The sequence below is a fragment of the Sylvia atricapilla genome, chromosome 3, assembly GCF_009819655.1.
Source record: "Sylvia atricapilla isolate bSylAtr1 chromosome 3, bSylAtr1.pri, whole genome shotgun sequence".
NCBI lineage: Eukaryota > Metazoa > Chordata > Aves > Passeriformes > Sylviidae > Sylvia > Sylvia atricapilla.
The window spans coordinates 37,443,244-37,466,904 of NC_089142.1; the positions used below are offsets into that span (position 1 = coordinate 37,443,244).

A 23,661-nucleotide genomic window follows, 5' to 3' on the forward strand; every position below is an offset into this window, starting at 1 on the left:
TTTTGAAGTTTCTACTTGCCATTTTTTACAGGTGCTTCAGCTAAAGACATGGCAATTTATTTCCTATGCTGAACCTGTTTACTTGTCTCCATCAGCTATAAGGAGGACAGACGAAGTATAAATCTACGCTGTGGTACTCCTATCAGGTAAGATGATACCCATCTTGAGCCTAGGCTTAAACTAACATCCCTGAAACTGCTTCTCTAAATCTTGCTTATTCAGATGACATTGCTCACCAACTATAATGGAAGAACTGGATGATAGCTTCCTGAAAAAGTGTGATGCTTCAAATGAATGGCATGAAACAAGAAGTGTTTCCTTCTTATGACCTTCAGATGTGAGTTTAAATTGTGGATTTAACAGTTTTCATATCAAAGAAGTTTTGATGAAAGTAGCCTTCAATTAAACTAGGAAACTGGAATTTTTTGTTTCAGAGGAGAAAAAAAAATAAACTTATTAAAAGCAATAACTATTTCAACAACTTTCATATCATGTATTGCTTTCTTTGATTTAAACTCACTGCTGCATTTTAATGGCGGATACTGCAACAGAAAAAAAATCACAGTTACTACAAAAAATCTACAGTACTTTTAAAAAAAACTTCTATCATTATCTATTAAAACAAATCATAGTAGTCACATAATGTAATTGTCACCATCTTCATAGATCACTTGGACATAGGATGGAAGGAATATTAAGCAAGTTCACAGATGGTACAATACTGGGAGGAGCTGTTGACTTCCTCAAAGGCAGAGAGACCTTGACATATTAGAGGGCTGGGCAGCCACTCACCATGTGAAGTTCAAAAAGACAAAGTGTTGGATTCTGCACCTGGGATGGGGCAACCCTGGATGTATGGACAGAGTGGGGAATGAGGGGTTGGAGAGCAGCACTTTTGAAAAGGGACCTGGGGGTCCTGGTCAATGGCAAGCTGACCATGGGCCAGCAGTGCCCTGGCAGCCAGGAGGGCCAACCATGTTCTGGGGGCATCAGGCCCAGCATGGCCAGCTAGGCAAGGGAGGGGATTGTCCCACTCTGCTCTGCACTGGGGCGGCCTCACCTCGAGTGCTGGGGGCAGTTTTGGGTGCCACAATACAAAAAAATAACCTTAGTAATTGAAGAGGGTCCAAAGGAGGGCCACAAAGATGCTGAAGGACAACAGGGGGAAGCTGTATGAGGGCTGAGGTCACTTGGTATGTTCGGCCTGGAGAAGAGGAGACTCAGGGAACACCTCATTGCAGTTACAACTTCCTCCTGATGGGAAGAGGAGGGATGGGCACTGATGTCTTCATCACTTGACCAGTGAGAGGACTCAAGGGAATGGCCTGAAATTGTGGCAGGGGTGGGGTTAGGACAGATATTGCAAACAGGCTCTTGATCCAGAGAGTGGTTGGACACTGGAACAGGCTCTCCAGGGAAGCAGTCACAGCACCAAGCTTGGTGGAGTTCAAGCAGCATTTGGGCAATACTCAGGCATATGGTGTGGCTAGTGGGGATGGTGCTGTTCAGGAACTGAAGTCAATGATCCTTGTGGGTCTCCTCCAACTTTGCATATTCTGTGATTCATGCCAGCATTAGTTCACTGTTTTGTGTCTGTCTGTACAATTGCACAGGGTTTAGGTGGTTTCTCATGTTCCTGAGTGTCTTAGAAATATTTGCCTTGGAGTGGCAGAAGGTCAAAATGTACTAGAATGTTTTTTAATGTATTTTATACACACTTAACTGAAGATTGGTTTTAAATCAAATTTTAACTTAGTAAATAATCTATTTTCAATTTTTTTAAAGATATCTTTTTTCCTGTATATATAGGCAAATATTGGCTAATCCAATTCCACAGTTTTAATTTCCCCATGATCATTCAGCTGATATTTTTCATATACCTCACTCCAAAAATAAAAATGGTAGGAATCTGGTGTAACATGATAAATCTACTACATGGAAATTCCTGTTGCAAGGTTGGACTTCTGCTCCTTTGTTGGACAAAGTTTCCAATACCCAAAGCATTGAATGATGCAAAACTTGTGTAATTAGTTAAAGAAATTCAATGATTGATATGTATTAGGAAGGCTGATGAGTATCATATGCATGTCATTGTTTGAGCATTTTGTCAATAGTAGGACTTAGCTTCAAACTAAGTTTCTACCCAGTGATTTTTTGGTTTTTTTTTTTTTTTTCATTATAGTTTCCTATTTAATGATAGCTTTCCCATCCATATATTTTTTTCAAGTGGCGGTGAAACATTGTTTCAGATCTGATAAACCTGAAAGATTGCAGTGCATTTAAGATTGAGGATCTTCTTTCCATGAAGTGAGATTAAAATTACAGGAGAACCAATGAGTAGGATAAAGAAATACTAGGGGATTACTAGGGATTATTTGTTTGATATTTGGTCATTTATCTGCTCCCAGTCATCCCAAAAGAACTGGTTATAGTGGTCAAACTCACTGTACATACACACTCACTGCACAGCTCTACATGTTTCTTAAAGTTGATATTGAGAATTATTTGGAATGATATTTCACTGCAGTGTCTCTGCTCTTTCACATAAGACCAAGGAAACTTCCAAATTTTCCAACTTCATTTATTTTTTTATTCTTTTTTGCAGGGACTCTGAACATATTCATAATTTTTATTTGCTTTCCTCATTTAAAAGACATCTGGAAAGATTAATTAATGTTATTTTAAGTTACTTCAAGTAACTGTTGGTATTTAAATATTGTTCACAATATATATAAAAAATTGTAGAAAATCCAGCATGTCCTGTGGTGGCAGATAGAACTATTCATTAACTACAGAGTCAACATATTTCAGGAATGATCAATTTTGGGTTTTATGTTCATGAAGTAATAGCTGACAAATCCTATACTGATGAACAGGCTTAAAATCAAGAGTCAGCTGTGATCCCGGAGGACAAATAGATACATGGCTCCAGCGTGGTGATATCCAAACACAGCTGAGGGGTGCAGCTAAATGGGGAATGCAACAAAGCCTACAGCACTGCCCTGAATAAAAGTATCAAACACAGGAGAGGTAAGATTGTGAATTCATTTTGGTATGGCTTTAAAATCTTATGATGGTTCATCAAAATGATGCAATTGCAGGGTCAGATTGTAAGGCTGGAAGGGGTATCCAGAGGTCACCTGGTCCAGCTCCCTGCTCAAAGCAGGTCTAATCTGTGCAAGTTGCAAAACATCTCCCAAGACAGAGATCCCTCAACCCCTCTGAGCAGCTTGCTACAGGACTTTACTGCTATCATGATTAAAAAATAAAAACAATAATAACAAAAAAATAATAATGTGCAACTAAATTTCCCATGTTCCAAGAAATAATGATTTTTATGTCACTAAGACTTTGTTGCTTTTATTTCACACTATTTTTAGGGTTTTTTTTCCTGTTGTAATGTTAGAAAATCACTTGTGATAATCGCGTCTCCAACAAATTTGAATATGTCCCTCTTATATCAATAGAGGTATAAAAATTCAGCTTTTCAAATGGCAAATACTTAGTTCCCCTCATCACTCCGATATCTACACATCTTACCTGCAGCATGTTGTGATCTTGTAAAAATGTCTGAGTACTATGTGAACATCACCAAAGTGTCTTTCTCAGACTTGGAAGCATTTCTTACCCCCTTTCTTGCCATCTTTTTAGATTATTTGCATTATATAATAGGCTATTACTTAATTTTTAATTAAATTAACATTACTTTAACCAATTAGATTATTCTACTCCAAAGAAAAACAATTATTTCATTAAACTTTTGGTAATGGTAAAGCAGACTTACCAATATGTGCATTCAGGTTACAACAAGGCTTTCTTCCAGTTTCTGTAATTTTATTTTTCTATTTAGGAAAGATTTTTCCTTCAACATATCACTTCAGGTGCAGCCTTCAGAAGGCATTTGATACATAGAAACAGAGGATTTTGCACTGCATCCTTCTATCTCAGTGGGAAAAGGTATTTCTCAGCCTGTAATAATCTGCAGATAAACAGCAAAAATTTTAGACGTGTTTCCTGCCTATCTCTAAGACTTTCCTTGCCATTCAATTCAAGGTGTAAATAGCCCTGCATAAAAAAATAAAGGAGATTTATATTTGCATTATTTCAATTTACATAAACATAGAAGAATTATGTTCAGAGTTCAGATCACTACTATTTCTAGAATGTACCAAGCACATATTAGTCAAGGAAAATTGTTAATGCTTTTGCTGCAGCTGTTTTAGAGAAAGACTGGAACATAAGAGAATCTTAACGTTTTGCATAAGGATATTATGATGCAGAACACATCCAAATTCTTCTGTCATCTCTTTCCCAAATTTAAGTAACTGAATGGATGAAGAACAAGAAATCGAAATTTTGCATGCATACACGTATACACACAGACACACACGCACGCACACACACAAATCCTTATACATTTAAATATCACTACAATACCTGTAAATATCACTATGGAAATATGATCACAAGGTATATATGTAAGGGTATATGTTTGTGTGCATGTGTGCATTACTTGTTTTTTTTTAAATCACACACACAATCACTAGGTTGGAAGAGACCTTCAAGATCATCAAGTCCAACCCAGCCCTAACACCTTAACTAAACCATGGCACCAACTGCCACATCCAATCTTTTTTAAACACATCCAGGGGTAGTGACTCTACCACTTCCTCGGGAAGACCATTCCAGTACCTTATCACTCTTCCAGTAAAAAACTTTTTTTCTAATATCCAGCCTATTACCCTTGGGACAGCTTAAGACTGTGTCCTCTCGTTCTGTCAGTTGCTGCCTGGAGGAAGAGACAAACCCTCACCTGATCACAGCCACCCATCAGGGAGTTGTAGAGAGTGATAAGGTCACCTCTGAGTCTCCTTTTCTCCAGGCTAAACAACCCCAGCTCCCTCAGTCATTCCTCACTGGGCTCATGTTCCAAGCCCCTCATCAGCCTCGTTGTCTCCTCTGGCAATGCTCCAGCATCTCAAAATACTTCCTAAACTGAGGGGCCAGAACTGGACACAGCACTCGAGGTGTGGTCTCACCAGTGCTGAGTACAGGGCAAGAATGACCTCCCTGCTCCTGCTGGCCACACCATTCCTGATCCAGGCTAGGATGCCATTTGCCTTCTTGGCCACCAGGACACACTGCTGGCTCATGCTCAGCTGCTGTCACCAGAACCCCCAAGTCCCTTTTCACCTGGGCACTGTCCTGTCACGCTACCCCCAGCCAATAACATTGCAGGAGGTTATTGTGGCCAAAATGTAGGACTTGGCACTTGGACTTATTAAATGTCATCTTATTGGCCTCTGCCCATTCGTCCAACCATTCCAGGCCTCTCTGCATAGCCTTCCTCCCTTCCAACAGATTGACACACGCTCCCAGCTTAGTGTCATTTGCAAATTTGCCCCTGTATGCATGTGTAGCCATATATGTATACAGAGTTTGACTGTGAGAGTGAGCATACATGTTCCCTGATATTTATATTCAGAATTAATTTACAGCTTTATGGCTTCTGAACTGAGAGAACTGTATATGCTATAATTCCAACTGTGAGTCATTGTGATGGAAAAAAATGCTTAATGAAAATAGCCCATAAAACTGTTGTATTTAATAGAACATAACTGAAAAAGAAAGAGATAACAAGGAACAATGATCCTCCCACACATTTTGGAATATTCCTTTTTAAAAAATCTCTTCATAAACAGCAATCTAATCAAAGACAGTCCTAAAGAAGCAGTTTATCCTTTGTTGTGGCCTTGAACTTTGACTCAAACAATTCTGCTCTCTAGTCATCTGGTGAACATATGGCTATTGTTCATCCCCTAGATAAATGCAGGCCAAACCCACAGATAATTTTTGTGATGTTTTAGGACTGAAAGCCAGATAATACTATGGCATAACTATCCTTCCTGGACTTCGGTGGTTGGAGATATATTACTAAGAAGATTGTCAATTGGATTTATGCAAAGGAAATTTTTTTCACTCAGGTTTAGGCTGGATAAACACAGATGGACAGCAGCCCCAAGCTGCCATTAGGTTAGGGTTGAGAGAGCCGCAAAGCCTAGAGCTCCAGGAATATTGTACCTGGAATGGGCACACCAAAGGAGCACAGCACTCCTTCTTCCAGAGTCTTCCAACTTGGACCACCAAAGACACTGGGGGCTTCAGCTGCAGACCCACACTATGGTTTAGGTGTAGGGTCCAGAGAACCACAAAGGTCCAGAGACAGTAAGCAGGGAAAAGACATGCCAAGAGAAGCACAGCAGTGCACCAACGTTGCTGCCTGCACACATTTCTAATCTGGGCCATCCATGGTAGTGGCCCCAAGCTGTCATTAAGGTTGGAGTGAGGATTCAGGGACCAGAAATGCCTACACCTCCAGGGAAACAGGTGGAAGAGGCAGGCCAAGGAAAGCACAGCACTGCACCCATATTCTTGCCTTCACAGCTTTCTAAGATGACTTACTTGTGTCCAAAGGTTAAATTGTGCTTAGAGTCAAGGTAAGCCTAGGCCTTCAGATAGCAACAATGGTTACAGCTTCGGGGACAGGAGGGATGGTAAAAAGCATTGTGAAGTGGAACAGCACTGCTCAAACATCTCTGCCTGGAGAAATTTCTGGTCTGGGCCTCTTATGACACTGAGAACCTCAGCCTCAACCCCAAGGTGCCATTAGGGTCAGGCTTAGAGTGCAGAGAGCCATGAGGCAAACTGCTCCAGGGATGTTGTACTTGGAATAAGTATGCCAAAGAACACATAGCACTGCACCAAGATTCCTGCTGCCAGAATTTGGGACTGAAAAAGACAATCTTACACCTAACACTTTATACAATCGTGGACTGGTATAATGGCTTCAGGTTGGAAAGGACCTTATAGGTCATATGATTCCAACACTCCTGCCATGGGCAGGGGCACCTTCCACTAGACCTGGTAGCTCAAAGCACCATCCAGCCTGACCTTGAACACCTCCACGGAAGGGGGGCCAACACAGTTTTTCTGGCAACATGTTTCAGAGCCTCATCCTCCTCATAGTATAGAATTTCTTCCTAATATCTAATCTAAACTTTCTTTCAGTTTGAATCTAGTCCCATATGTCACTACTCTGTAAAAAGTCCTTCTCTGTCTTTCTTGTGCACTCTCTTCAGGTGCTGGAAGGCTGCTATAAGATCTTCCGGAGCCTTCTTTTCTCCAGGCCAGCTCTCTCAGCCTGTCTTCACAGTGGAGGTGCTGCAGCCTTCTGAGAATATTTGTGGTCCTCCTCTGAACTCACTCCAACACGTCCATGTTCTTCTAATATTATGCACCCCAGAGCTGAAAAAAAACTCTGCAGGTGAGGACTCACCAGAGGGGGTCAATCATCTCCCTCAGGCTGCTGGTCATGCTCCTCTTTTTGCAGCCCAAGATGCGGTTGGTTTTCTGGATTTCAGGCACAAATTGCTGTTATATTGATCATCTCATTCATTAACACACCCAAATCTTTCTCCCCAGAACTGCTTTTAACCGTTCACTGCACAACCTGTATTTGTGCTTGGGATTGCCTCAACCAAGCACAGGACCTTGCATTTGGCCTTGTTGAACTTCACAAGGTTCACATGGGCCCAGTTCTTAAGCCCATAAAGGTCCCTCTGGATGGCATCCCTTCCCTCCAGTGTGTCAGCTGCACCACACCTCGGAGCTCTATACATCTTAAAAATAATCACTGAAGTTCAAATAATAAAAATAATAGTTTACCAGAAACTCAATATTTCTGTTAAAAACTATTTAGCAATGGAACAAAACAAGTAATAAAAATATTCTCTGTACTTTTTCTTACAGAAATTAAGATATTGTAAATTCAGTCTATTTGCTGAAGTTCATGTGGAATTTGATTCTGTGTCGTTAAAAAGGTATCTCTCTGTCACATTTTGATATTTTCAGCATATTTTCTGTCCTTTTGACCCTTCTGATAACAAGGATATGCTCAGACCTTCTCCAAAGGAAAAAAACCCCACAATCCTGAAATATAAAATCAATGAAAAATGACAGAATGCAATGAAAGCAATTTTGCAGCATCAAAATTTAAATGAGCAGCAGGACTTCTGGATGCTTATGAAAACCAAGCCAAATAATATTTTAAAGTGTGACCATTATTCCTGCTTACACTAAAAAAAATGGAGTGAGCCAAAGCCAGTAAAATCCTGTGTCACCACACAAGAACATTTTAGTAGAATTTGCATCCAGAGCAATTTAGAAGTTGGTTTGCTTTTGTGGAGATTTGTTTTGGTTGGTTATTCCATCAGAAACACTATGTGTAACTTTTTCTGTGGCTCAGACTGGCATCAGTAGCATATTCCTTGAAGTTCTGTTTTAGAAATGGAAATTATTTTTTTTTCACTTTTGTGACAATTAAATTGAAAATAAAAAATTAGAGTAATTTTGGGTTTTGCGGAAAAACTGGAGATAAAAAAACCAGAAATCCCATTTTCTCATGAAGGTTCTCAAATCGTACTTAGATTTGATTATAATTTGTATCACTGTTCCAAATTTAACAGGATTCTGTCTGGAAATAAAAGTCTCTTAATCAAAGCTGATTTGACGATGTTGGTAATGCTTTAGAATCCACTTCTTAGTCTTTTTCCAGAGGGTTTCTGACAGAACATTTTCTCAGGAATCATCTTGCCTTGAGCAGCTGATGCTGCCTTTAAGTAAGAAAGAAGTGAAATGCATTTTTCTTGTATTCTTCAGTCATTTGATCTGGTCTAGGTAACAGATATCACTATAAATTATGATAAAAGACCTAATAGATAAAAAAGGTAATTAAAATTAAAAACTAGAATGTGTACTGAAAAAACTGGAAGATCAAATGTTTTGTGTGTGGGATCCCACTGAAGTGAAAATAATGGAGTCTTTTGTCCAATTTGTGGTTTTGGTTCCAACTGCATAGTAAATATTACTTCCAAAAAGAGACATAGCTGTCCAACACAGATGTTAGATATTTTCAGTCTTAGACTGAAAGTGAAACTACACCAATTTGGAGACCACAAACTCAAACCTTGTGCTGTTTAAACTGTGCTACAGGCAAGAATGTAGAATTCAAGAAAACACAAAATGAAAGTAAAAATAAGAAAGAAAGAAGATCTGAGACCCAGTCTGTATTTTCAGAGATTATTTTGGGTTTATTTAATTTTATCAGCTGTTGGAAAAGATGCAATCCAAGCAGGAAAAATATCAGAAAATAAGCAATCTCAGTTTTCCTGCATCTTGATAAATATTCCCAGATACTACTGAGAGCTACTGACTACCCATACTTCCTTCTGTTTTCTCTACTTAAGAACCTCCACTGCTTTCTAATGTACTTTAATAATTTAAATATAAATGTCAATAACATTCAGTAGTATTTAACAGCAAACTGGTAAAAGTCTGGATAAGTTTTCCACAAAGATATGCAACAGTGTAACTTTATGAAAAAAAAAAAGATCATTTTCAAAAAAGTAAAAGTAATGTGACATTAAGGAAAAAACAGCATTGACCAAGTCTGCATATTATCAGCAAAGATTAAACCACACAATAATTCTCAGGAGACAAATGCTGTTCTATCCTTTCCCCTAGCAAGGCAAAACAATTTTTTTAAAAACACAAGTGACTGATGTTGAGTGAGGAAGCAGTTTTACTCCCAGGGATCTGAGTTAGCACCCAAAATTACGTCCAAACAGTGCTTCCCCTTTTCTGCCATCCTTGCTAAAGTATTTGAAAGAAATATCATCTATTCCAAGTAGGCAATTTTGACAGCAACTGGTACTGCTTAAATGTATATTAACTCTGTTAAATTGAACTGAATGTAATGCTGGGAAACCTTAATATAGGCCATTAGAAGATGTAAGGAGATAAACTACACATAAGGAGAAAATGCTGTCTCTGGCCATCTGCTTGTCCTGGTAACACACAGAAAACTTGCAATATGTAACAATTCCCTCAACTTACTGAACAGCAGGTGCCCATCTTTTCGTTCAGCTGTCCAAAAACTGTTCCCTTACAACTCTCTCTGTTCTCCCTGAAGGATTCTTTCATAGTTTTGTAATGCAAATTTAGAATAAGAAGGAACAGGTTCTGTTTGAAATAGAATTATCTCAATTTACCTGGTAACCAGTGGATATAGATCCTTATTCTGTCCTATGAGCATTCTACTTAAATGAACAATCACTTTTTTCCCCCTAGTGTCACATCCTCTATAGATGAAAATGACAGCAGTATTTTGCAAACAATAAAAAGCACAAGGTGTGAGGACTATGAATTAGGAATGCTGTTTCCACTGTGCTGTTGTTCCCAATAAATGCTAAACCATAAGTAAAGCAATAAATTGAACTGGAATAAGTTATTGTCTTACATCCTTAGAATAATTTTTGTCTTCACTTGAAGGGAGGTTATTGTTGGTTGAGGTCTAGGAATGTCAGGCTGAGATGCTACAGATGGAGTGAAGAAGAGTGTTCCATTTAAGAAAGGTCACTATTTAGGAAATCAAAGGTCAAGATATGTCAATATTAAATTCAACATAAACAACTGTGTGTAATTTCTGCATTTATTTTGAATGTCTATGTTTTTAATTATGTGCCATATACATTCTGGAAAAGTCTTGTGGCCCACACTTAAAATTTAATACAGTAAAATAAGATTCTGGGGACTTCGAAATAAAGAATTAAAGCTCCAAAGGTACAACTTCATCAAAAAGAAAATATGAATATCAAATTTAGTTTTTTAGGCATGTAGCCAAAAACTATGATCTCAGCAGCCACTAAGCAGATAGTTAAATGTCTTTAGCTGCCTCCTCATTCATCCTGGAGATTTCTTGACCACTGATTTGATTTTCATATTCTGCACCTCTACATGAGCCTCTTCAGAAACTAGATGGTACCATGCATTTAGTTATGAGAAGTTCGATCAAATAAGTATGTTCTAGTTTCAGACTAACAGCAATCAAAACATTAACAAATTGCAATTGTGAGTGCATTGATTGTGGTGCTTCCACAATGTGCCCTTTGCAGCATGCTGTAAGTTAGAGCAATTCCTAGAAAGACGTGAATTTAAAGCTCTCTTTAAAAGGATTTTTATGTAAGTGGATAGGTTGCTCAGCTCTCCAGGGCAAAAGACTGTTTAGCCCTTCCATCAAAGTCACTGTGTAGAGAGAGAAAAGCTCATGAGGACTGTGGGTGAAACATGGTCTTGGTGATGAGGGCACTTATCTGGAAAACAATGTATTTAAATTCCAGAGACAGAGAATGGAGTTAACCCCCTTTTACACCCCAGGGAAACATTTAATCTCCTACTAAGCAACAAAGGGGAAACAATGCCAGCAAAGGGTACCAGCAGTCTCCTTTCCTTTTTAAAGAAAACCTAAGCTGTCTTTGCATCTCAACTGACAAGTTGCTGTTGCCTAAAACCCTGCAACAGGCTAAGTTAAGGTTTGGGCATCCTACCTGAACTCTCAGAGGAGACCCAAATTTGCACCATTCTGTACTTGAGTAGCTCAGATTCCTAAGTAAAATCCTACAATTGAAAAACTTGGAAGTCTATGAAATTAAGGCACCTCCAGGGCTAAGCACAACATTAATTTTTAACAAAGGATTAATTTTTAACAAAGATTTACCTTAAGGACCAAAGTTGCAATAAAGGTCATTTTAGAGGCCTACACATAGTACTAGATCTCATCCCCAGTGTTCCAGTGTTATAACTTCTTCAAGTATACAATCAATGATTTCTCTCAGTAGTATGCAGCTATTATGAGAATTAAATTGATATACAGAGTTAATGTGATGATAATAGTAAAATCTAAGAAATAGATAAAAATGGTATGACATTATGCCAATTAAAGTGTTGAACAGTATTAGAGACACATTTCAAACCTTATGATATGTTTCACTCGTAGCAGGTTACATTAATCTTCTGTTTCAATGACCCTGTTTATATCTGACGTGGGCTGTAATTTTAAAACCAGCATCCTTTTTCAAGTTCTCTGGCTTCCAAACACTGAAAATTAGAGGCTACTTGTAAGAGGTAGGTTTTAGGTTACATTAAAATGTATACATGTCTGTTCCATTTGCAATTATGATTTATTTATTTATTTAATTATTCTTTTTTAGATTCTGTTCCATTTTAGGGACCTAGATGAGCAGCAGAGAGGAAAACTGCTTTGCATTGTTAACACAGCTCAAGCCTGGGCCGGGAGAAATCTTCAGGAAGAAGGGGAGATGTTGCTTTCCTTGACAGCAGCTGACCTTGCTCAGCTGGGAGAAGCTTCTGGAGAGTATGATACATTCTGGAGGATGTGAGTAGCAGAGTGTGAAGGACACAGAGCAAGCAGAGGGTCCACAACAGGAAGAGGCTGGGAAGCCCCAGAGAGGATAAGTGAGCAGGCACACAGCCAGGCCTCCTAGAGGCTATAAAAAAGAAAAGACTCTTTTGCAGGACAGGGAAGGAGGAGAGGCTGCTGGAAGCAGAAGAACTGCTGAAAGTTTCTGGCAAAGATCAGGACTAGGGTTAGAGGACATTATACATGGGAGGGAGGAGATTAAGGGAAAGGTTTAGGATTTCTTGTTTATTATAATGCTGAAAGAAGCTTTTAATTTAGAAGTTCTGATGATGCTATGCTCACTAAATTAAAAGTTCATGTAACATAATCTTAAATCTCACATTCACTGGCAGATATATCAGAGGCATGTTTCTTATTCAAACTTTTTTTCATTTTTAAACAAGTATCACTCACTTAGTAACTCTTTATTATTTTAAAACATTTGTAGATATTTTCTGGATGGCAGGTTTTTAACTTACTGCATTTCAAAGGTTCACATAAGAGTAGATGAGAAACCCTATCATCAGACTTCAGGTATACTTAAATGACTGGAGTTTTCACACTGAGAAAAACAGTGCCAAATCTTGCCCCTCACCTCCAAACAAAGCAAAGCAAAGCAAAGCAAAGCAAAGCAAAGCAAAGCAAAGCAAAAAAACCCAAAAAATCCCCAAACCAATAAAAATTTAATAACTGAACACCTGGATCATCTGCTTAACTCAGCCAATAATATCCACTGTCATCAGTGACCTCATCAGCATCATTTCACATAGAGGATTAGCTGTGTAAAATAGAACAGAAACAAAATTCATTCCCATTAGAAATGTGAGTAAAGTAATTATCCTGTTGGTTGAACAAACAGCCTGAAAGAAAACATCCAGTGGAAACCTGTGTCAAGCAAGAGACTGCCAGGAAAGACAAGGCCAAGTAAGCAATGGTCTTTTCAACTCCTCAAAATTGCAACAGTTTTGTGGCTGAATCTCTTTGATCCTGCTAGGAAGAAAACTTGAGGGCCACTGATGGTAAGTGACAGGACCATTATCATAGGGCAGCCACCCAGCCAAATGCTGAAGCTCTTTTATATGTTTGTTAGCTAAACAGCAAATGACATGATTTCTGGAAAAGAGATTGTGATAATATTTCACTAGAGGAAGAAAAGGCGCTGTTTTCCCTTGAACATCGCTCTGAACATACAGGACAGGTATCAGAAAAGAAACTTTGTCTTATATTTATCCACAGGGAAACAAACATCTGACTTGCCCAGTCCTCTGGCAGGAGGCATGACATATTTTGGGGGCAGATGAAGGAAATCCAATGAACAAAAACCAGAGCTGTGTGTAGTACTCTATCCGTCCCCCTTTTCCCCTCTGCTGCTCTAATAGTAACAATTTTTCTGATAATAATAATAATGTTTAAAGAAAAATCAGATGCCACAACACTTTCCTACAATTACTATGAGAGCAAGCACTCAGTTTACCTCTCTCTCTTTTGCTTGGCAAGTATGAGAAAATGTTGAAACAAAACATCTTAGCAGTGTCATATTTTTAAAAATGCTGTTACCAGCACAAGATGCTTTTTCCATAGAAGGCCTAGTAAAGTCAAGAGTGCAGGAGGTCTCATAAGCAGAAATAAAGGCAGTTTCATGCAACACGTGAAATTATAATGCATCATATAAGTAAATCAAATCACTTTTTCTTTATAATTTCTGAATTCCATAGGGGGCATGAAACACATATTTAAAAGGTGTGCAGAAGGACCTTATTCATTAAACAGCAGAGAAGTAGTTGAAGCTTTATTAAAAATTGACTAATAGGCATTCTGGATAATTGAATTGACAGGCTGTTTTGACAGCTGCAAGCAAAATTGTGCTTTCTCTAAACAGTTGGTGTAAATCTTTTAGATTTCTAGAGAGAGAAATGATGTATTGGTTTAACTTCAATCAGTTTATGAAGTTTAAAAAAATTTTGAAACTGTTCACCTAAGTAGTTGAAGCTACGCTAATTGAAGGTGCTGCCAGTCATTTCATTGGTAGAGTTTGAGCTGAAAGAATTGCCAAATTCTCACACAATGAGAAAGGTGGAGGGTGAATACTTTAAAAAGTTTTGATTAGCAGAAAATGTAAATTAAGATGAAAACTGAACTCTGAACTTGATTTCCAGAAAGGCGCTGAAACATTCAATCTAACTGAAGTTAGTGGATTTTGCAAGAATCTATCAGCTTTGAAACCCAGACTGCAACTAACTAACAAATGTGACAATCAGCACCTTGAGTGGGCTAATGTGAAGTAATAGGCAATTATACTGTCTAAATAATAAAAAAAAAGGAGATAGAAGAAAAAGGGGGGAAAAAACTCCAACAGAAAAAGGCTGTTTATCAGACTTTGCAGGTTTGAGAATTCAAAGTAGCAGGAAGCAGGGGAAAAAAAAATGTAAAAGTTAAGCAGGAAAGACAAGATAGAATTAAAGTTAGATTTTATAATAATTAGTTCATTAAAAGGGAAAAATTGACCAAGCAGTCAAATGTCAGAAAAGAGAAAGAATTTTAGAAAGGATGGGCAAAACATTAAAAAGGCAAAGTAAGTGAAGACTTAAAAACCAGATGGAAGATTTTATATTTTCAGAATATTGTGTATGTATTGACACACTGCATAATTAGAATCGATGTAAGACTTGTCAAGGAAGCACTGAAAATAGGACCTTGTTACTTTGTATTCAATCTTTAGGCGTTCTTTTAATCTGTATATACAAGTATACATTTTATTTCTTGATTTAGAACAGATCTGTCCTCTTTTATAAAGCTCACAAAAAAAAAAAGGATAAATCAGATGGACTCGCCACAGGCATGTCACTTCAACTATAGGCATATATAGAATAGTTCAACAACAGCCAAGAGAAGAGAAAAATCTTAGAAGAAATGAATAGCTGACACACTGAGACTAGTCTACCTGGTGTTTGATTACAGCATCTCAAAAGCAGAAGGATACAGCTATTGAATTTCTGTACATGTTTTTATTTTTAATAAACAAGGAAACGAAGGGTTTTAGTGTCCAAACACTGCAACACTTCAATGCTGAACTTATCTGATGTTTGATTAATGTATTGGATTGATGTATAATAACTGAACAAGAGATCTACATCCTGTTTTGATGGGTTTATTTGATTTGGACGTAGAAGCCTTTTAGTCATTTTGTATGAGAAAGAGTACTCTTGGAAGATAACTGTGTATTTCACAGTTATCAGTTTTAAACTACCCTTTATTCCAAGAGGGAAGAGCAATTGAGACACTGACTATTAGTAAAACTGGTTTGCAAATGAAATTTGATTGATATTTTAGATTTCTTGGGACTATATGTGGCACAGCTTTGTATAAATTATATTTGTTTAAAATGCAACTGAGCTCAGAACTGCCAGGAACAATTTAGACCCCATAAATGTTTCCTCTAAATTGAATCAGAGAAGGCTGAAAAGCCCCTAAACACTGTACAGGGATTCAGTGTTTAGGTTTTAAATGAAACAATTTTAAAAATTGGAGCCTTGCCATCATTTATAGCACTGTCAGAGTCAGTGCTCTGACAAAATAGGTTGATTTTCTTCTTCTGTTCCTTGCTCATCTTTATTGGACATTTTCACCATTAAATGCAGAAAATGAGGGGGGTGGGAGGAGAAGAGAGAACAAAAGGGTAAATGAAACATTATTATTGAAACTATTTTCAGAAATTGCATTTTATATTCAATGTGGATATTTTTGCCTACACCCAAAACTAAAGATCATTTTAATAAAACACAGTAAAGCCATCTCAGATATTTTCTTGCTTCACTATAGCCAAATAGATTAATTTTTTTGTTTCAATGAAGATTTATACTACCTATATTGCACAAGGTAAGTGTAAATAAGAGCTATAAATTGCTAAGCTGTTAATGTTGCTTGTGAATGGAACTATTGTTCTCTAAACAGCCTGAATTTTAGAGAATACAGCTAACTTAACGCCTGTGAGGTGCCATACAGGAAAAATGCCATAAAAATCTAATAACAATAAATGTGCATAGGTATTAAGTTATATTAGTTTGGGTGAAAGTGCATATATTTAGAACTTATTAGTATATACACAGTTAAAATGAGTTTAAATTAAAAATGTTTTGGGCACATGTGTGTCCAGCCTACTGCATACATACATGCTCCTTCATTTGATTTGATGCATTATTATTACTTCTTGGAAATACAGACTACCTAGAAGTGTCTGAACGATAATGACTGAAATTATTGCAAGCTGCCAATGTGGTCTGCAGTGGAATTCACAAGTAAACGACACTCTTGTTTAGCAAGAAATCTTTTGCTAACTTTCACAAAGTGAGTATGTTAAGACAAGGCCTAGAGAACATAGTAGAACCTACCATTTCTTAGAGGAGATGTAGATCTTCCTTATTCTGGATGGACAATATCAAGATCCAAACTGAAAGCCTAGAAGTCAAATCCTTTGTATTATGCCAGATTTCTGTGGCAGTATTCATAGCAACTCCTTAAGCCTCAATAGCTTTACTGTACTCAGTCCACTGAGCAGAGACACGTGCTGTATAATATCAAGAAATGGTAAATATTAATGTGTGAGCAAGCCTTAGCTATTGCGAGATGTATTGTCTAAAAGTCCAGCAAAGAGGAAAATGTGGTAAATGATCAGCTTTCACTAGAGGAACTGGAAGTTGCCTATGAGTGTCAAAGCAATGCACACAGCACAACAGAAGTTAGCTACAAACTACCTAAATTTTGCTGTATGAAGACACTATGTCCACTGCCAGAGCCAGTTATTGCACAGCCAGTTTTCATGCTGCTACTATTACCTCCAGTGCATAATACAGTCATACTCTACCCCTGCTCTACTTCTTCCATTAAAGGTCTTGGACACATAAAAATGCATTTCTGAGCACCGTTCAGATATGATAAGGAGATGTCTTAACCTATTTGAACATAAAATGTGCTAATATACAAGTGAGCTACTGGTTGTATTCTAGCCTTGAGGCTACTACAGCTTATCTGAGGCTGAAGAAATAGGGCATAAAACCATGCTTTGAATTAAAACCATACCTGTACTCTGACAGTTAAGAATGTTCTTCTACATGTCTATTTCTAGAAATAGAAATGTCTATTTCTACACAATTATGATTTCTCAAATCATAATATAACTCACTATTTTGACTGCAATGGTAACAACAAACACTTACTTAAAAAGAAAAGTGATTACTTTTACTTTAAGTACATTATCTTTTCAGAAAAAATGTGGATTTCAATTAATGTGTATTGATTCAAAGGAATTTGCAAATGAAAGTTGATATGCAGTGGTTCTGAATGGTAATTTTACTTTAAGTACAAATTGAGCTTAGAAGAGTGTATCTTGCACTGAAAGTATTGGTTTGTTCAGGAAATTCAAAGAAATTATAATGAAATGGATTTGAGGGGGAGGAAGTTTGAATAGATCAGAGGAAAATGTGGCACATCCTAAAACAGTTTAGAAAAAACATATCCTTACAGGTTTTTCTTCCTTTTGCCACATCCTTCTCTTAAAATCAGGAATAGTCCAAATCAAAATGATCTTCCATTGCTCTGGCTCTATAGTTTAGTTAAACCTGAAAATCCTGAAATATAAAAAAATTACCCCTCAGCTTCATGTTAAACTATTCCTTTAGCTTGAAAGAGAGTAGAAAGGAAATGGGGAGAAGATGTAAATGGCAGTATAATTAGGTTTTGGGAACAGGATATTTCTTGCAGTCACTAAAAAGTGTTAGGAAGAAACTTCCTTTGTTCATTAGGGCTCATTAAAATTCTTGCCACAACATTCTTTTCCATATTCATACAGGCCAAAACCTAGTCTGGATCACTACACCTGACTGCTACACAGACAAGTGCTCATATTTCTTCATTGCATGCTTAGTTGAAAAATTATATTCAAAGGAGCTTTTTAAGAAAGAGTTGCCTCATTTTCACTTCATGCTTGATAGTGGATAGTCTTTTGTTCGATATTTTATTGTTTTGTCTTATAAATCTCCAAAGCAACTGTGTGTATCATATTCAAACTTTTGCGTGTATTAAACTGCTCAGGTAGTATACATATAAAACTGAAAACAAAACAATGTAGTGCAAGGTGCAGGTACTTAATAATTAACATCATTAATCTTTGTCCTGATGCACAAGTCCTCATAAACTACAGAGATATTGCAGAGCAGCAATAACATAAAAAAGAAGTGCCCTGAGCCATCCTTTCCAGAACCACCAGTGCTAGGTTGTAAACATTGTTGCTCATCTCTTGTTTTTAAAGTGCATGCTAAATAGGAAGTTATTGTTAAGGTTCCATCCTCGCTTTGCACACAAAGGAGAAAGAACTTGGCTAGACTGGCCTCTAGGAGCACATTTTTTATCAGGGTAATTTTAAGTATTTTCAGGCAGTCACAGAAATAATTATGGGGAAAGAAGGAGGTGTGGGGAACATACCAAATTAAAAAAAAAATAGCACATTTATAAGCATTTTATTTTTTTCCCAGACTATTTTTTAAAAATTTATCCTTGTTATTCATATGCATGCCTTTAATTTGGGCTCTGGGGAAAAAAAAAAAACAAAAAACAAAAAACAAAAAGCAAACAAAAAAACAAAAAAAAAAAAAAAAACAAAAAAAAAACAAACAAACAAACAAACAAAAAAAAAAAAACAGCAATGAAACATTTAAGTGTTTTATTTTCTCTCACTTTGAAAGTTTTTACTTTTGCCTAAATGGTCTCTTTATAGATGGTCTTAGAAAACACTTGATAACACAATCTGCCCAACTCCTGTAAGTCTGAAATTGAGGTCCTTTTAGCTCCTACTGGGATGGAAAGGCACTGTTTATCTTCCCTCTCTATTCTGTGGTTTAAATGTTTGTATCATTCTCTATGGTCACAGCCCAGAGTTAAAACTGTTTCTAAACTAGTGCAATTAAACAGAACATGTCAATATCTCCAGAAAACAGATGCCATAATTTCTTATATGTTTCTCTCTCACTGAAAATGCTATAAAACAGTGATGTGCTTTTACTGTAACATATCACCTGCTTTAAAAAGGAGTACATGATTGTATTTATTTATCCATGTCTATAAAGCACACATGCTTGCACATACAATTTATTTTCCACATGCTTCTTGTTTAGAAATTACCAGAGCCATAGAGGAATAAAAGTAGAGGAACAGAAGTAAAGGACTAAAGTAAAATAATGAAGTGCAAGCAGGTGAGATTTGACTCACAGTAAGTTGTGTTGGCTGCTTCCAGAGACAGACTTAGTAGTAAAGCTGTCATGGATACCACAAGTACAAGTGCACTGAAGCCCAGAGAATAGGAAAGCCAAGCTGAAATAGCAAGGGAGAAAACAGTACTGGGTCTTGGCTGAAGCGACTGTCTGACTTTATCCTTTTCATCAAGACTCACTGCATCTATGCTGCCCTGTAAATAGGACTCAAGCACTGGAAAGCCTGGTTTACATAGAGTGACATGAATTTTCTAGTTTATTGAATGCCCCAGGAGCTTTTCCAAAAGTCAGTGTTATTTGACTAAAGAAAATATTTGATCTGAGGATATATATGCGACTTCATAACACAGATTTAACTTCATGAACGTTCAGGTCAATGTATAGACTATAATCAAGGTCAGCCTCAGTTCCAGGCCTTGTTCTTCTGAAAAGCAATTAACCATTTCCTTCCTATTCTCCAAATTTCTCACCTGCGGAGAGAGAAACCCCCCTACCTATGCTATGGTTTGACTATATATTCAAGATGTGCATTTGTGAAAAATTACATTTACAAAAAGGCAAAATGGTTTCATAAGGAATCTTAAAACCTATACAGACTCAAATTTTGACACTTGTTTGTTTTTTTGTTTGATTGATTGATAGGGGTTTTTTTGGGGCTTTTCTGGTTTGGTCTTTTTTTTTAATATCTACAGAAGTTCAAGAGTTTGAAGAATTTTAGAGGGAATACAGAACACTGCTGTTATAATTTTATAATTTTGAGTGGAGTCCTTTTCACAACTGGTGAATATTTTGGTGAAATATCTTCTTAGATCTTAGTGGCAGGAGGTGAAGGGGGATACAAAGCATTTGTCTCAGCTGAAAAATGCTCAGTGGGCTGTATTTCATATATATGTATGAGTGTTGAAGTCATTCAAAAGAACAGGCACACTGAAGAAATTGTATCCTATATATAGATATAACCTCAGAGGGAGGAGGGGAGAGAGAGAGACCCCTTGGGAACGAATATGTTCTGAAAGGCATGGTTTTGTGTGCATTTATGTTTTAGATCTTTTAGGCACGTTCACAGTGTGGGGTAAAGGGAGCCATATAACCTAACACAAGTGTCTCTCATGGAAAAGAACCTCAGGAAAGAGGTCCTCTATTTTCCCCAAATTCTTCTGGATCTTGAATCTTAAGTGTAAGGAAAGAGTCACTTCTCAGCAATCGACTGTGCTACAGTCTGTTGGGGTTGTTTTGTGTCAGCTTACAGAGACTGATATGCCTCCTACTCTTGCAGAATTATAGGAAATAATTCCTTCTGACTTATTTAAGAGAATAAGTTTATATCATAAAGCTAAAATAAGTAAAAAAACATGATTGGAAACTGATGCAGTCATTTAAGACTTAGACAGTTTTGACTCTTTTTTCCCTAGATACAGTTCCTTTAATATCTCTAAATGATGCTGTGAGTAAAATGCTTTCACTGCCATTTAGATTTGGATTGTTTGAGAAATCAGCAGGAAAGTTAGAAAAATGCTTTTTCTCTCGGTCTCTGGAAGCCATAGTAACATTGTATGTAGTTTCTTCTCTTTGTCTCTATATATTATAAACGACTGAGCAGATTGTGAGTCGTGGGTGTGGATGGCAATTAAGATAATAATTGTTCATAGAATATAGAAACTGCATTAGAAAATGGAGAAATTCGTGCCTCTTCTCTGCTCTTTTAGACAGTCAAAATATGGTCTTTATTATGTCAGATACTCTACTGAGTAATATGCATTACTTTTCAAATAAGATACTGGGTGGCCAACTGGCATAGCATTTTTGAATAATGTTTGTAACTGCTGTAAACCTGCAAGCATTTTTATTATTGCTCAGAGATTACAAGTAAGGTTAGAGCAAGGCTGAATTTAGAATTACGGGAGGTTTCAAGCCAATTCTTTTTAAGATGCAGTGAATAAAAATTCAAGGAGGATATCGTTTCAAAGGTGTGTTTATGTTCATGGCTGGGGACACTTCTGTGACTTCTGTGTCACTGTCCCTATCCCTCTCTTTTTTTAAGATAGACTTTGTAATTTTGCTCTTCCTGCTTTTTTTTTTTTTTTTTTTTTTTTTTTTTTTTTTTTTTTTTTTTTTTTTTTTTTTTTTTTTTGTTACTTTTCTTAGGTAAAACTACATAATTTTGTCACTTCCTGGACTGTGGTTCCAGTGCTACACCAGTTCTTTTTATTTTGAGTCCCAACACACCAGTAACATGGTCTTTTTCTTTAATCTTTTGATTATCAAAGTTTAGTGATCTCTGAAACCATCTGATAGCAAATACTTGATTTTCTCATTGTAAAAATATGGTGCATTCTGGAGACTTGAGTGGATTTATATTTCATGCTTTGTACTATATGCCAAGAACCAATTTTTTTAGTCATTTATTACAAAAGAAGAATTAAAAAAAAGGTGGTCTGCTATTTATATTATAGGGCTGGGGTATTCATTTAATGATATGTGAGTTCAAGTGGCAGAAAAAAAAAGAAGAGTATAAAATTTGCAGCTAGGTCTAGTTTTTTGCACCTACTATACTTTGGCGTCTTTCCATAGACTTCACTGGAATTATAATCTGTGCCAATGATTATAATATGCGGTTTCCAGAAAATATCAGTGCATTATTTCACTTGGCTAGACATAGATTTCTGTGGATGAAGCTTAAAAAGACATATTTTTATATTTTTCTTGAATATTTCTTTCAACATGGTAATTAGGATAATGGATCATGCCCCCACTATAATCTATGAATTGGTGAGACAACTGTGCTTGTCTGTGATAATGCATATCAGAACCCCGAGGCAAAGCATATGAGAGCTGGGGAAAGCATTCTCGGGGAGAGCTGTCTAACAAAATGCATTTCTACCTAAGGCAACTAATATCCTCTGAAACCTATGAGTCTGTTTTAGCAAGTCTAACTCGATGGGAATTCCAATTAGAGCGTCCTCACTAAAGGTGTCTCTGTTATCTATAACTTTGGAGATCACCTACATCACAAATTAGTAGATCTTGAGGTGCCTGAAATTCTTTTAAAGAATTAATATGTACATGCTCTTGGAGGCTGTGGGGTGTGTGGGGATTTATGCCTCTGTGCTTGTGCTGCTTTCCTCTGTTTCTTCCAATGACATTTCTTGTTGTGTCTGGCTGTGGTAATGATGACCATCCAGCTAATTTTCAGAGGATCACATTGACACTAACCTTTGGCTCACCCATCTGTTCCTCACTTTATTGCTTCAAATGTCTCCTTTCTGACTCATTGTTAAACTGGAATAGAAGTAAATTCCTCCAAGCGCAGCAGGGCTCTGCTGGGCCATTTCTGACTGCAGAAGGCTGCTAACTAGAGTCCTCTGATTCTGTTCTTGTCATTGAGGATTTCTCACCACTGAGCATCTTGCTGAATGCTGATGGCAAATACAACATCTGTGGGTGATAGTGGGCTTTCCTCTCAAAATAACGAAGGAACAGAGCTCATCTCCCATCTTCTGACATCGTTTTCAAGCTCCCTTTGGGTCTCATCTCTCCAGGGAATGAGTAGCTCCTCGGTTGTTAAATCAGAACAAACACAAAACTGGAAGTTAGGATGGTTACACCCTTTGGGTTTCTGTAGTGACATAATAAATAGCAAGAGCTACAGGTAGATTATTACTATTGCAAAAATGCACAGACATATCAAATATCAGAGTATTTTCAGTCATTCATTCATAATTCCATATATACTGATTTGTAAAGCCTTTAAGAGTGTCAGAGTTGTACAAACAAAAAAGCTACTAAATCTAGTGTACATTATAAATTTAATGTTTTCTGTATTAGCATTTTCCCACTTTTTTAATGGGAAAAGTAAAGAATGTTTCATTTTTAAATGAATAAATGTTTCATTTCATTTCATTCTAATTTACTCCTGATTTTGTCTGATACATTTTTTAATAAAAAACATTCCGTTTTTATCTTTTCCAACTGCAAAAACAAATATAGAAATATACAAAACAAAGCAAACCCCCAAAATTCGGAATATAAGAATGCTATAATTACACCAAGCTAGATTTGTTCCTTTGGGAAATTTTGTCCTCC

General features: G+C 37.0%; 1 long non-coding RNA gene across 1 annotated transcript in view; it reads left to right on the forward strand.

Moving 5' to 3' along the window:
- Positions 1 to 21,713, forward strand: part of LOC136358398 (uncharacterized) — a 266,232-nt gene extending 244,519 nt beyond the window's left edge. The window contains exon 2 of the long non-coding RNA XR_010743081.1: positions 21,624 to 21,713. This is a non-coding gene — a long non-coding RNA (uncharacterized lncRNA). The remainder of the gene's footprint in view (positions 1 to 21,623) is intronic.
- Positions 21,714 to 23,661: the final 1,948 nt, after the last annotated feature.